General features: G+C 43.2%; 1 protein-coding gene across 2 annotated transcripts in view; it reads right to left on the bottom strand.

The window, feature by feature from the left end:
* CHGB (chromogranin B) overlaps positions 1-15621 on the bottom strand; it is a 102436-nt gene extending 86815 nt beyond the window's left edge. Inside the window, exons 1-2 of one of the 2 annotated variants that reach the window (XM_071740082.1) lie at positions 15454-15621; positions 9162-9271 (exon numbers count right to left, since the gene is read on the bottom strand). The gene's annotated coding sequence lies outside the window, so the exon portion shown is untranslated. The remainder of the gene's footprint in view (positions 1-9161; positions 9272-15453) is intronic. The other variant, XM_071740080.1, reaches the window with a different exon arrangement.
* Between the last annotated feature and the right edge of the window lie 369 nt (positions 15622-15990).

The following is a 15990-nucleotide window of genomic DNA, read 5'->3' as shown; positions in this document are numbered from 1 at the left end:
CAGGGGTCATAGTAACAAGAGATGTTGGCAGAGGGCTGTAACCTTTGTCTTGAGCAGCTCCAGAATCAGGTCCAAGCCCAGGATTATATGGGATTGCTGGATTCATGGCTGCATCTCAGCCCCCTCCAGGGCTGTGAGGTGCCATTTCACACTGCAGAGCCTGTTTCACAGCTGGTTGCTACCACAACCAGCAGTCTCACCCTATTCCTTACACCAGCTCCTGTGTTCCTTCAGCCTCCCTGTGTGAGGACCTGCACGGCTTTTCTCCCCCCACAGCACAGTGTGCCAGGTAAACACAGGATTAGAGGGGCTGGAGAACCATTTTGGGGGAAGAAGGTCCTTGGCACTGGGTAAACCTTTGATCACCTGTAGCATCTTGCAGAGTCTCACTCTTCAGTGCAGCAATGGCATCTTTAAACACTTGCCAACCGAGTGCTCTTGCTGGACCATTGCTGGTGGGCAAACCCCACGGGCTAAAGCCTTTCTTACATCCTGTAGCTGAGTTTACACCCTGTGTTTATAGGGGCTTAGGATATCCATGCTACATGGCATGTAGGAAAATGGATCATGAAGTGCTGAAGGCAACAAGACACCCTGGGTTCAGCTGCAACAGCCAAGTCTTTAGGATTTGGGTTGCTGAACTGTTATGGGTAGGACAAATGCTTCAGCAAGGAAAAGAGCACAGCCAAATCTGCCCCTTCAGCTCTAAAATGGCCAGGGACTGCATGCTGAAACAGCACAGAGGGGACTAAACCAAGGTCCCCTGCCCCTGGTGACAGACATGGTGTCTGCTCCAGAGGACACACAGCTCCACAGGGCCAAGAAGTGAACAAGGGATGGAATTGCACAGACCAAAAGCTGGTGCCAGAAACCCCCTTGCACTGAAGGTTGTGAACTGATCCAAATAGCCACACAAATTTGCCCTTCCCACCTGGGGTATGAATACCTCACCATGCAGAGATTGCTTCTTGATCCTGTTGTCTAGAACTATCTCTCAGCAGGAAAAACATGACTTTGTTTGGGAAAAGCATGAATGGTAATTCATTAATTCGAGACTTTAGTACTAGTGGTACATTTAGGTCCCCCAGAATCAAGTGCAGTGGATTTTTACGTTAGTACTAATAACAGTTACCCATCCAGTTCCCTGCAAGGTTCATCCAATTTTCCCCCTTGAAAATACAGCTTTGTGTTGTGGAAGCCTTTAAAATTATAGAAAAGGTTCCATCTTCCCAAAACCAAGGGCTAGCATACAGCTGCCTCCCAGTAACATGTGCTGCCTCTGTTGTGCTCCAATTCCTTCCTCAAAGGTGTAGCACACTTTAAAAAGCTTTATCACCACCTCAAAAAGAAAAGTAAGATGATATATTGTTTATATTGCCCATTAAACTTTTCAGATGTACATGCTGTGTTATTTAAAATAAGATTCAAGACAGTTATTTCACTTCCCTGCCAAGAAATAGCTGACCATTGGTTCATTATACAGAATGCCAAAATCAGGAACAATCTGTAACAATATAATGATAGCTATTTTTTTGTAAATGCATTTAAATAAAAGTTTTGGACAAAATTAAGCCCACAGTAGGCTCAAGATAATGTGTCACATGCCTCCAAGGATGGTATTCCATTTTCTAGAGGTAATACAACCTCTGAATTATTGCAGTCATTAGCCTTGACCACTTGATAGAAGCTAATACCTCACACGTCAGCATAAACTGTAAGCAGGTACACACGTATAGTGGAACAGAGTGCAAGCTGCCTGGGAGCCAGCCAGTATCTGCTGCTTTTTGGGTTCTTCCTTCTTCCCTCTACAAGGGCTTGTCAGACCTGCCAGCCACAAACCCACAGGCTCTGCCCTAGGGCTTCCTGTAGCACACGCCAACAGGCAAATGTCACCATATGAGTATTTGGTTGGAAGGAACCTTTGGAAGTCTCTATTCCAATCAGTATCAGGTCAGCAGAGACTTGAATCCTCTCCAATGATGGAAGTTCCCCCAACCCCTCTAGTAATCCATACCAGGGCTGCACACTTCTCCCATGAGGAAGTTTTTCCCCAGCACCCAACCTGAACATCCCACGCCACGATTTGTGACCTCTGCTTTGTTTGTTACGCCATCTGCCACCACGGAGAAAAATTTGGCTCTGTCATCTTTTCAACTGCCCTTCAAGAGGTTGAAGGCTACTATTACATTGTCCTTTTTGTGTCCTGGTCATGACAGGACATTGTTATTCACACCACTGGTGGGACATTCTTCCCTAAGGAGGTCACCAACAACATCCTCCTGCGTTCTTGTGGGCACTTGGCACCTTTCATCTGGAGTATTTGCAAAAAAAACACATAGCATCCACACAAGTGGGTGTGTGCAGACAGAGCCAAACACTCATGTGCTTTGAGTCAGGGTGCCAAGGGCAAGATCCTCTGCCAGGAATCTCTTGGCAGCTGCCTATTCAGTGCGCCTGCATCTTTTTTGGAGGAGAGAGGTAGGAGATAGTATTTCTTTCATTTCTTCCGTCACATACCAAAAATCTGCAGTGAAGTCAAGTAGTGTCACTGAAGCACATGTCTTTCCAGGACTAGTTTAGCTCAACTAGATTCACAGAAATCTTGTGCAAAAACATGCTGAAAGATCTGTGGAGCTCAGTCCAAACCAGCATCATGGGGAAAAGGTCCAGTGTTTGGGAAGTACTCATGGAAGAAGACAGGAAAGCATGGCTCCCCATGTGGGCACAGACACCACCATTCAATGCTCTCCAGGTTTAGTGACAGAGCTCATGGGGTGCCTTTCTTGAGAGGGGAGAAGGAACATAAAAAGCATGCAGGGAGGAATTTTAGACATTTTTTGTGGAGTGAAATGGCTGTGAGGTTCAACTAGTAGAGTGTATAAATCACTCCTAATCTATGGAGTGACCTAAACAAGGATGTGATGCTCAGCTGCCAGATAATAGCTTGCTTCAGTGATTCAAACAGAGCTGTTTGCCTAGTGAGTCAACATTTCACAAAATGTGGATACAGGATCTGACTCCCAACCACCTTGCCGAAGCTGTTTATGAAAAGGAAGAGATTCTTGCAAGACTGTATCACTGTCACTAACTATCAAGTTAACTTGATACACTGATTTTAAAATTATGTCTTTCTGTACCCTTCTAGTGGTAATAATTCCAACTGCACTTTGCCAGCTGAGAGAAAAATGATGTAATGCTGAGGAATGGGCAAGGGATAGGATAGTCTGACTCTGCAGTAGTGTGATGGTAGGTCCTTTCATCTCCTTGAGCCTCAAAAACCTCCTTTCTCCCACAGGTTATTCAGCTTGTCCAGGTGGCTAACTTTTCAAGACAGGGGCAGCGCCAAGCAAAACCAAGCCCATGAACAACAATAATACAATAATCAATGCCCTGCGTTTCTTGGCATCAGTTTGCAAAAGTAATTTGGTGGTTTTAAATAGCTGTGTGCCCAAGGCAAGAATAACAGAGGGCTCTGGTTTTTGGAGATAAGGAGAAATCTGGTTTTATAGGAAGAATTTAGAAATGACCAATAAAATAAATCATCTTTTATCTTCCTAACAAAAAAAATCAAATAAAATAATTTAGTCTTATATTTTCAGTAATGGGGGAAATAAATAAAAACAGAAGTTATTAATTTGAGACACATTTGATTAAAACAAATCTGGAAAGAACAAGAGAAAGAAAACCAGATATAATTACAGCCTCACTAAAGAGATTACAAATTATGATTAGGATGCTGCTGTAAACCCAATACAAAATACTGTCCCCAGGAGTACAGCTCTCACAAGCAACACTAAGCCAAAAGGGACTGAGCTCTAATTACCCATCTCTGAGCCTTGATCACCCATCACATATCCTGAGCTAAACTCATGCATAACCCAAGTGCTTGGCTTTTTCCTCTTTTAAATCAGGCATGTTCATGAAGAGGCAATCATGTTTGCCTTGGAAATTACTTCCTTATTTCTTGCCTGTTCACTAATTTCTTCTCAGTTGCTAATTTAAGTGCTGTGGATCACATGGGAGGAGTCATTAATGACCGGTAATGTGGATGCTAAAAGATCCATAAGGGGTTGATGTCAACTTCCCCCCAATTGCCACTTAAGCAACACTTTAAACTAGGTTGGAGCATTAATTAACTTCTGTATGAAGTCTCTCCTCAGGCCATCCTGCCTCCCATTGGCTAGTTAATTAAAATCAGCACCAGTAGGGAAAAAAATTGCTAGTAATTATCCTTTTGGGGAATAAATAAGTTGTGAGTTACTATGTCTTAATGTTCAGCTGCTCTAAAATCCAGAATCCTCTCTGTTCTGCTTGGGTTTCCTGAAGGTAAGTGGGTCACAGAAGCACATGCCTTGGCTTCTCCCTTTGCTGTACTTCAGTTTGACAAATCTTTGTTGAAGATAATCTTAAAACAGAGGCTAGTTTCATCCAGCTTTCTCGTTGAAAACTAGGTCCCTGAGCACCTTGCATGGACATAGCTGGCCTTGGAAAAGTTTGAGTTCAGACTTGCAATGAACTTTGGGTTCAGGCTTTGGGTTCATTAAGCACTAGGGGAGACTCATCTGTCTATTTGAAACACCAGCAGTGTAGGCTCTAGGATCAAGAAAAATGAGCAGATTTTCAGCTGATAGAGGGCAACAAGCATGTCTGACTTGCTGCTTATTATTACAACCTAAAGGAAACACCTAAACAATTCAGAACAATTCAGAATAACCCTATTCTAGAAATGCTTTCTCCTCCTTTGATGAAGAGAGGAGGGCAAAGGAGATGTTTGACCATCGGTAGGTATTAGGTGCTGTGGAACAAATCTTACTCTGAAGAGCATCCTTTTTCTTGTGGGGTAAAATGATGTTTATGCCCTGAGAGAAACATGGCAAGATCACCACCTGCCTCAGGGTCTTTTTGCCTCTGAGATGTGAAAGACCTGTGTGACTTCAGGAAACTGTAGCAGATATTCACGGTCAAGGAAACAGCCACGGCTTCCCTGAATGCACAAAAGGACAGTATTTATAATTAGTGGCTTGAACTGCACTCACCTGGCTCTGGCAGCTCCAATTCTTGTTCTGAAGTTGGCCAGCTAGGCTGCCATTCCTCCCTTGCACCTCAGCAAGGAGATTAAAATCAGCTGGCTGCTGATGTCCAGGAACAGAGAGACAGAAAGTGTTTCTTGAAGTCACTCATCTCAACAAGCAAGTCTATGTATAAATACAGCTGCTTTTGTTATATATGATGGGAATGCAAAAAATCTGTTGCTGGGTTTATTATGCTCATATCCATGAGCTTAAACTTGGCATCTGAACCTTTTTCACAGCTTTGAAAAAAACCTAAGAAAATGCAAGATCTTATCACAATTTTTGATGTTTACTGCCTGCAACTGAACTCCAAAGATGTGTAGACAGACAACAAATGCAAACAAAGGATGTGGGGTTTGTTGGTTTTGTTTTGTTCCTCCCCAGCCCTGTATAAACTTGAGCTTTTTCAGCCTCTTTCTTCAGCTGTTTCCTTTGCCATTGTGTGTATCTGACTGCAAGCCCAGGTAACTACTTATGCAAATAACCAAATGAGCTGAACTGTTTGTTGGAAGGAGGTCTTTGTGTAGTGTGGTTTCTTTCAGTTTGGGTATTGTGCAGGCCACTCCATATCAGAAAGCAATTACTTCCAGGAACAGTCCTGTTGCAAGGCAGCACAAATTTTTGAAGCTGGTTCTGGTCCATGTTAGAAACAGAAGTTTTACCGGTGAGCTAAATAGGAACAGGACTGAGGTTTCAATGAAAAACAAGCAGAACTGTTGAATTCACCATGACATTTTCAGCACTCCTCAGAGTGTGGTCTTTCCCAAGTTTGCAGTCTTTCACCAGCACTCCAAGAGGACCACATGGTGTTTTTTTAGAAACCTCTCCCTAACTCATTTTATTTATCTGGCAGACAACATTTCAGACCTTTACTTGATCAGCTTCAAAACCGAGGCATGGTTTCTCTGGAGGATTTCTGGCCACCCACTGCAGGCTCCTCTGCAGGTTGGCCTCAGATGTCTACTGCTAAGAAGTGCTATCACAGCAAGGTATCACCCACCAGATGTTGCCAGAGTTGCCTTAACAACTTCTGTGCAGCAATACTTTGGTGAGAATCTGGTTCCTGTTTTGGAATAGGTCTCTGCCACTCAACTGCCAAAAAAGCGTGCCAATAAAATGTCACATTTCCTGACCAGAGAATTTAAATGCTGAAAGACATTTCAAAGTTGAAAATGCTATTTTGTGCTTTGGATGTGCAAGGAAGAACTTAGGAGATCAAACAGGGTAACTGCCAAGGTATGAGACTTAAAAACAACACGGCAAGGAGATAGGCTGGGGATTTAGAGGACAGATGTATTGGAGGCTCTCCCCCAGCTGGCCATCAGCACAGTTTCCCTGCAGCTGAACTTGTCACCAGAAAGCTCCTGGGGTTTGAAGGTGTGCATTTTGTGCTGACAATATACCTGAGTCCTAGGATCAAGCACAATGTTCTTCTTCAAGTGCAGCTCTTACTGGCTGTCTCCACAGGAATATGCCTTTGTGCATCAGTTCTGGGACTGACCAGAAAAGCAGTCACTGAGGAAAACTTGTGGCACTGCTGCAGAGCAGACTTCTGCTCAGGGGGAAATAATGCTCTGTGGTCAGAGCAAAAGCCACCATGTGGGCTAAAAGGTAGTGGCAAGCCTTGGACGAGGCTGTCTTTAAACTTCTGTGAAACAATGGAGACACCCATTTGTTTGTCTGCTTGTCACCTGGAGAAAGCAAGGGCAGGAGACATCACTGCCTACAACTCTTGCCTGGTTTGCTTTTCTTAAGCCCATGGAGAACCATGTTCAGGACACTGCTCTCAAGTGCTGGCTTGGCACAGCTGATGATGCAGAGCCCAAGTGCTAGATTCAAGCACTGAGATTTCTAGGAGGGTTCTAATGAGAGTCACTGGGGTTTATGGGATCCAAATGCTGCCTACGTTGCCATGAAAACTTTCCTTTTGCCTTTCATTGTTTGTGTACATTTCTTTGAGAAGCAGATTGTTTCCTCCTGTGGAGAAACAGAGGCATCCAAGGTGTATCAGAGAACCAAACGTGGGTTGGAAGGAGTGTAAACATAATGAAAAGAGTGAAACTACTATTGAAGTCTATCAAAGTACACTTCTCTATGGTGCAATCACAGCAAGCAATTTGTATGCTGAAAACTGAAAGGAAGGGACATGGTTTGCACTGCTGCTCATTCCTTAAGTGGTATTGAGTATATATATGTGCTGTGGTGCAGCTCTGGGATTGAAAATTATCCCATCTTGCTCCTGGATCAAAGCAGAGACATTCCCCTGCTAAATCATACCTTTAACTCATTTAACTATTTTTTTTTTTTTTTTTTTTTTTTTTTTCTTTTTTTTTGTCTGTTGAGCAAAAGTGTAACATGGAATCTCAGACAAGTGATTTCTTTTACCAGAGATTTTTACCAAATTTATGTAACAAACTCAAAATTTACCAGTGCTCACTACTTCGTGGTAACAAATAGGAAAATTAACTTGTTTAGGAAAACTGAAAAACTGCTTCTTTTGAAAAATATCTTTTCTGTGCTTTAGGTTTTCCTTATCAACCAGCCTTCATATCCCATACTGCCTTTGTTATCCTTGTCCAGGATACTGTTATGTTAGGTAACTTAGAAGTGCAAAATATGATGTCACATTTTGTCTGGGAAAATAAAAAAGCTCTGTATTAATTGCAATATGAATATGGTAGCACAAAAATATAGCTGCTTCCAAACTCTCAGCTCTCCTGAGTTCTACAACTCTTTCCCAACTTTATCTGCCATTGTGCAAGACTTGCTCACACCACAAGAAAAAAAAAAGACACAAAGATTAGACACTTTAGAAGGAAAAAAACAGTTACAAAACACTGAGCATCCTAGGACTTGTTCTCTTAACACAGCAGTTGCAAGGCAAGGGCTGATGTAAACAATGATAATTACTTTCTCTTGCCTTCTGAATAAAGGCAATGGCAGTAAAAGTGATACTTTACTGCCCATAAAGCAGTTCATGTTCATCTGTTTGCATATTGCAGTAAGAAGCACCCAAACATCACAAAATAGAGTTAAGATCCAAAAAGGAATGTATTGTTTCTATTTTCTAGATAATGATCAATGACATGGCTTGTGCTAGTGTTAAATTTAGACTCAGACATTTATTGCATGCTTCTTGTGTCCCAGAGAGGACGTGCTTATTTAGCTCTTCCTCCTTTTGCCCCTGTAGCCCATCCTTGGGGTGTCTGAGCTATGTTCTGAAATTAATTCCTCTGTCTTTGACAGAAGATGTTACTCCTGAATTAGTTTCTCTGTCTCCTCACAACCAGTGAAAGGTGGGAGCTGAGGGCACAGAGCTCCACTCCAGATCTCCCGCATGTTCTCACTTCCTATACCCATTCCCTGCTGGCATTGTGGGTTCAGATGGGAAAAACAGTATTTCTCTGACTTAATGAACCAGCTGGGACTTCATCGGCAAAGGGAAACCTGTACCAGCTGGCTCCGACACCACACAATCAAAGAGGATTTGAGGTGGGACTTCTGGAGGTCATCTGGCCCAACCCCACTGCTCCAGTAGGGTCACCTAGAACTACTTGCCCAGAAGGGCGACCAGGCTGGTGAAGGGACTCGAGCACAGATGCTATGAGGAGAGGCTGAGGGAGCTGGGAGTGTTCAGCCTGGAGAAGAGGAGGCTCAGAGGAGACCTCATCACTCTCTACAACTCCCTGAAAGGAGGGTGTAGCCAGGGGGGGGTTGGTCTCTTTTCCCAGGCAACCCTCAGCAAGACAAGAGGGCACGGTCTCAAGTTGTGCCGGGGGAGGTTTAGGTTGGACATTAGAAAGAATTTCTTTACCGAGAGGGTGATCAGACATTGGAATGGGCTGCCCTGGGAAGTGGTGGATTCTCCGTCCCTGGAGATATTTCAAAAGAGCCTGGATGTGGCACTCAGTGCCATGGGCTGGTAACTGCAGCGGTAGTGGATCAAGGGTTGGACTTGATGATCTCTGAGGTCCCTTCCAACCCAGCCAATTCTATGATTCTATGATTCTATGACTTCACCCAGGAGTATCATATACTTTGGAGAGAGACTGAGGTGCCAAATAATCTGTCACGTTCCAGCCTAGTTACCTTAATTTCCTCTCCCTTCCTTTCCACCTCTTTCCTGGTCAACTTGCTCTCCTCCTGCATGGGGATGGCTCCCTGTGAGGTGTGTAGCACAGTACAGACACAACAGATTCCTGCAGGGAAGAGGAGAAAGCCACGGGCAACATGAGACAGCAGTGATAGAGCCAAAGGCTTTGTGCCCACTGCGTGCAATTTATTGGCATAGAGCACCTGGAGGGAGGGCTTTGTATTTTGCCATTGGAGAAGGTCATGCTTGGTTCGCACCAAGAGAGGCTTTGTCTGAAGGTGGTGATTGGAAGGTGCTGTAGCTGTTGGCATTCCACTGTTCTGCAAACCCTGGCAGAGGAATATATTCACCTGATGCTTCTATGCCTTACCCTGGTATTACACATACACCACCATGCCTCTGCAGCAATGATCAGTTCAGCTGAACCTGCTGACAGAAGGGCTGTCACTTCACCCCTTAAGCCCCTTTCCCCCTGGGAAAAGGTTCTGGAGATGCTTTACTGGGCCAGGCTTTCTGCCAGTTGAGTTGTTCACCCATGGCAGAACTCTCCGTGGAGAAAAGGAGGGCTGCAGGGCTCACCCCAGCACTTTTCCACAGAAAACAGGAAAGCAGACAAATAGTTCCTTATTTTGGTGTCCCATCTGTCATTGCTCTTTCCCCTTTTCCTGCTCTGTTTGAGGTATAATGGAGGGAGGGTGACTACAGAGAAAAGACACCCCTGTGTGGACAAACAGGCCACGGGATGGTAAGGGTGACCCCTTGGAAACTGCTACCACTTAGGAATGAAGGTCCTGGATTTGGCAAAACACCAGGAACATAGTAAATTTTAAGTGCATAAGCACTTACACTGGCCTCGTAGGTTTTGCTGACCTGGGATGAGGACAAGGTTCTTTCCCTCATGACAGCTGTTGCTCCTGTCTCCACAATGTTCCCAACCCTTGCACTCAGTGTGCAAGTCATTACCAGGTCCCAGAGGACGAGAGACCACAGTATTAAAGCCCAAACTAAAGCATAATAAAATCAGCACCTACTCATCAATAGATACAAATGCTGCATCAGGCCTTCAGCAAATAACTAATCATTTCTTGAGCTGGGGACAGCCAAGTAGGATATTTATAGGGGACTTGTACACCTACTTTCCAGTTAATAATTTATTAATATGAATAATTCTCCAGCATGCAAACAGTCCTATTAAACACGAGAATTACAATACAATTAAGGGCTGTAGGATGAAACCCTGAGGTAAGATGCAGAGTTGACAAAGTATGATCTTACAGCCATTAATTAGTGTTTAGAAACAGGCAGATAATGATGTCAGGATGGCCATGAATCACAAGCCTTCCCTGCTTCCTGCATTTATGAGCAAAACTGTTCTTAGTGCAAAGCCATGGTTCTATTTTTAATGTAGCTATGGTCCAAAAAGTTATGGCTGAGGCTGTAACCTATTTGTAACTGGGCAAATAAAGGTGACTGTGTCACCTAGGGCATAAAGTTTTGGCAGGAGCTCAGTGTTGCTCTGGGCAAGTCACTTTCCTGTATATCTTCTTAGCTATCACCAATTTTGCCTTTTATTTTTTAACATAATTAATGCCTTTTGCCTGGTTCCCTAGGAAAACTGAAGTTTACATTGCTAGGCTGTGTGTTTTGCTGTTTGCCAGTACATTTTTTTTATCCATCCATTGGTTTTAGACCATAGTGACAAAGCAGCAAGAGCCTTTGGGATCTGCAGTGGGAGCCCTGTGGAAGATGTACGAGAGGAATCGGTGACCACGAAAAGTCTGTGTCTGCCCTAGCAGGCACCACAGACAGGGCTTGGGCATGAGGAGCTACTGCAAGGGAGCAGGATGGAGTGCCCCAGGATGGCCTGTGACAGTCCAGGCTGTCAGGAGAGGATACCTGGGTTTGTTTGTTGGGCAAAATAAAAGGCACCACGGGATGCAAGGGGAACAGAGCCTCTTCACGGATGGGATCTGCACAGCAGGCTGTGGGAAAATCTGTCTGGGGTCTGTCCCATGCCATATGCAAGCCAGATTCCCAGCACCTGGAGGGATGTAAGTCACTACCTCTATTCCTATTTTTATTCTATTGTATTAAAATGGCTATTGTATTATGCCTCTTGTCAGGATTTTCTTAGTGAGATCTGGGAAAAGCCCTGCACCATCTTGCCCTCTCATCCTCCTAGTGGGGCAGAACAGGATCTTAATGTCTTAGGACATGAGGTGCACAATCAGAAAAGGAGAGAGCTCATGTGCCACTGCTGAAAGAAAGCCTCCAGCTTGAAATTAGTCTTTAAAAGACACAATCAGGAATGAGATGCTGACAGTTGGTGGGTTTTTTTTAAATCTTCACAGGCTATGAAGATAAAAGTGTAAGTAGCCTATATACTATACTAAATATAGTATATTTACTATAAAAACACTTTAACTCGGTTAGTAAATATAAATCCATCTCTGAGAAGTGCAGTCATTTTGTGCAAATAGATGAGCTGAAAAAAACAAGATATCTTTGTTTGGTTTCTATAATAGTTTGCAAAATGCTTTCCTCAGTGAAACAAAAAGCATTTTCTGAATATGCATTTATTCTAAAACATCTGCTTCGTCTGAAGTTATCTGACAAAACCAAACTATAAGTCCTATTTAGATTAAAAAGTATTAAAGGTCCGATGCAAGTTGCAAAACAAAGTAAACAGAAATAAACAGGAAATGAGTGACTGAGTAGCCACCACAACTTATTAAGGTCAGTTTCCCTTGCTTTAGGTTTAAACCATCCTCACCCATTGTGTATTTTTTCCAGGAATTTTTCTTTTTTGGTTTTTTTTTGTTTGTTTGTTTTGGGGTTTTTTTGTTTTGTGTGTGTGTGTGACTGCTGCTTTTCCTTTCCTGCTTGAATTAAATCATTCCCTTCCATCCTTTAGAATTTGAAAAAATGAACTTTTACATCAGCTCTGCTGCTAGAGGCAATGATTCCTATGCACAGGTCACAATATGGTCACACCCTGGTTTATTTACCGTCTGTTAAACTACTTTGATTTAATTCACCCTGACCTTTGGCTTCAGTCAGTATCCTTTGCAGAAGATCCATGGGATAAAGGAGTTAAAAAGCTAATATAACAATTTGTTGAGGGAAGGCAGTCCCCGCGTCTCAGAATCAGCCTACTTCATTCAAAACCCTCCCGGTATTTCTGTCCCTGCACCCAAAGAATGGGATTTTGGAGATGCCTTTTAACACTCATTCCACAAAAGGCTCCTCATTTCAGACAGTATCTAAGAATCTTCACAGATTTTAACTGCCTGCACACAGTCCTGGAACCTGGTCCAAAAAGAGAAATCAACTGGAAGATGGCACTTGTCTCTATTGTTTGATTAATCTAAGAGATTAATTCATTAATCTAAAAGACCTCACTGTAGCTTCTCATGAGCTTAAAGGAATCATGGAGAGAGGCTTTTTATCAAGTGTGTAGTGGCAGTGGTTTTAAACTGAAAGAAAGTAGATTTAGATTGGGTTCTTTATAATGAAGACAGTGAGACACTGACATAGGCTCCCCAGGGAAGTTTTGGATGCCCCATCCCTGGCAGTGTTCAGGGCCAGGTTGGATATGGCTTTGAGCAACACATCTTGTGAAAGGTGTCCTTGCCCATGGCAGTGGGGTTGGACTAGATGATCTTCAGAGGTCCCTTCCAACCCAAACTATTCTGTGATTCTAATTCAACTGAACAAAGGTGGACATTCAGTCTCAAAAAAGTCTTTTGAGCATCATATGATTCCTCAACTCAGCTCATGTTCTGAGACTCCAGAACACTAGTATAATGTTAAAATTTGTTCAGTTTCTAAAGGGGATTAACTATTTGTAGAGGAGTATTTCAAAGGTAAACAGCAGACACAATTACAGCTGCATCTTGTTCTGGAAGAAAGCAGGGAAATGCTACAGGCTTTCCATTAACACTAAGATTATTTCTGTGCTCTCGCTTTACTCCTCATACTAACACATTCACTTGTACTTTAAAAATACAAAAGTTTTGTACTACAATGCATAACTGGCCTTAATTCAACAGTAGCAAATTTTAAAGAAATTATTCTCTACTGTGGAAGTAGGTGGGTGCCATTTATGGAGCAGCACACACACCTTTCTGCAACACAGTCTCAGCTGAAGGCAATCATTAATAAAGTTGTTAGGAACTCCATGCTATCTTCTTGCAAGCCAGCAGGATTTTTTGCAGCCTGGAGAAATACAAATTGCAACATGTATGATATGAAAAGATATTTTCAGCCTGCATGGTCGGCTTGAATAACTCATACAACTTGCAAGATTTAAGTGGCTGATTTGTCACACCTAAAAACAGGGCCCCGTGCCCTGCCAGTGACACCCAGTGGGACCATGCTTGCCGTGGTTTCTGGAGTGCTGGCCTGGGTTCAGGATGACCAAACTCAGCCTGGGACTGCAGTGCAGCTCCTCCTCACTGGAAGAATTATTTCAGCCCCTATTTCACCTTATTTCACTTGATCATAGGGTCAGGTCCCAAGAGGAACAGTTGTGAGAGGGTTATTCCTTCAGCAGTTGTTTTCCAGTGACTTGGAGTTTCCTTAGACTGTGAATGGCAGCTGAGCTTTGTTGCTTCAATCTTGCCAGCACATCTGCCAGCTCTTGCACAACAGAACTTTTCACATTTCTTCTGTTCTCTGTCTGGGGCTCCTCTGCCTTTGCACATGGGCTTGGGACCAGGCCAGTCCTCTGGCACACTTTGATCTCTTTTGGTCTCACAGCTGAGAGCAGCCAAGGATATTTTCAGGACTGTTCAAAGATTCACAGAAAAGGGCAATTCTCACCAAATGACAAACTGGTTTTGAGATCTCGCTGCCTCACAGCAGTTACAGCCGAGATTTCCCAACTTTTCTTTTGCTACCATTGGTCCTGGTACTCTTTTGGTGAGAAAACCAGACAATACTCCAATAGACTTTGTACTCTTTCAAAAGTTTATCAATCTTCTACATGTCTGGGGTGAACCTGATAAACCAGTTTCTGCTGCTGTTCCGTGAGTGCTATGCATTGTTCAGCTGTGGGGTGTCATTTGTAACTCTGATCTTGCATTTTCACAGTGGCTGCTCTTAACTTGAAAAGCTTTGACTAAAATATGAACGGCAAACTTGTGAACAGCTACACGTGGAGACAGCCACTGAGGAGAACTGTCCTACTCAGGTGGAGCAACAACATTGCAAGTAAATCTGGATTTGTAACACAAGGAAAGTTGTCCACTTTTAAAGTTACACACAGATCTGCAGGTGTCTGCAGAAGTTTGGAGATGGGAGTTCTCCCTTTCTCCCAGCAAACAGAATAAGAGTCAGAATTGCACCAAAAGTTTTCTTGGTTTACATCTCACCTTAAAAAAATACATTTAAAAAAAATCCTTTTAGACATTTTCAGTGATGTGGGAAGAAGAAGCACATTCTACTTACAAGAGCTACTGGCTAAGCATGACAGAGACAGCCAAGCATACAGAATAGATGTAAAGTATCTGACATGTTTTTCTGTCTTCCTATAGAGGTCCTCTTAGAGGTTGCTCACTGATACCAGTTTGTGTTTTAAGCCTCAAGCAATGTCTGTCTCTGAGCTGCTTTTTCTACAACTCCATTTTCACAGTAAGAAGGACCCTGGTAGCTACAGGGGATTTACCTTCTGGCTGCTGATGTCCCCACTTGTGACAAGACATCTTTATATTCATCCGACCTGGCTTTGTGGTGAGTCAGCCCACTGACTCACCACAGAACTAACCTAATGAAAAATAGGAGGGGACAAACAAACAACACAAACCAAAAAACCAACCTAAACCCCAATTTTTCTGATAGGGAGCTAGTATGGCTCAGTGAAAGGTTAGAGAGGGCCAGAGAAAGTACAAAGGGCAGGTAGGAGTGCAAAAGGAGGTGCAGCAAAGCCAAAATACAGCAGAGCCAGATGTTAGACTGGCTTAGGCCAGGGACACCCTTAGCTTCTCCTCAGAATGAGCTTTGTTCACAAGAAAGAAATTGTGTTCCTGGAATATAGATGCATGGCCAGGAACAACGGTGCAGTAAACCTGGGTGTCTCTTCTCATCCAGAAACCCTATTTATAAGTATAAAAAGGATGAAGTATCAGCCACAGATAGGATTTTGTACTTTCAAAGAATTTCACATCCGTAACTGAAATTCCAGTTTCACCATCAGCGTTGGTGTGTGTGACAGATGGAAGAGTGAAAGTTGTAGAGGACAGGAAAAGTTAGCTTTTTCCTCTATTGAATTTGTGGTCTCCTACCTACTTTGTCCATGTAAATATATTCAGTACAAGCACACTTCAAGAAATGTTGAGTCTGGAGGTAGAGAGCTCCAGTGGACATGAAGGAATAGCATATTTCTGCCCTCATTATGGCCTTTGGTGTTCACACAGGCACAGGGAGCACCACTGGCCTTCCCCCCCTGTGAAACACTGGGCACTGCAACCTCACATTATCATTACCCCTGACCTGCAGAGTCTAAAAGAGCACTTGCATCACTACTACTCTTATCTAGCAGATCATGAAATTCATCCAGGCATTTCATTTAAAGCACAAATGTGACCTTTGAAGTGGGATTTTGAACAGCACCAGAGTCACATGCTCCTGCTGTCATAGGAAAACCCTGTCTGTTCCTACCTGAGGACAAGTGTTCCTCCCTGTTGAGATGAAAGAAAATAAAACCACCAACAACAAAATCAACATTACCTGTGTTATATTCCACAACAGCTGTTGTTCTTCAATGTTAACAGTAGCCACATAAGAGTTTTATTTTATAGTTGTGTTATTTTACATTTAATGACA

The sequence above is a fragment of the Heliangelus exortis genome, chromosome 3 (genome assembly GCF_036169615.1).
Source record: "Heliangelus exortis chromosome 3, bHelExo1.hap1, whole genome shotgun sequence".
NCBI lineage: Eukaryota > Metazoa > Chordata > Aves > Apodiformes > Trochilidae > Heliangelus > Heliangelus exortis.
The sequence above is the reverse complement of the archived record's forward strand: the minus strand, read 5'-3'. Positions and strand labels throughout refer to the sequence as shown.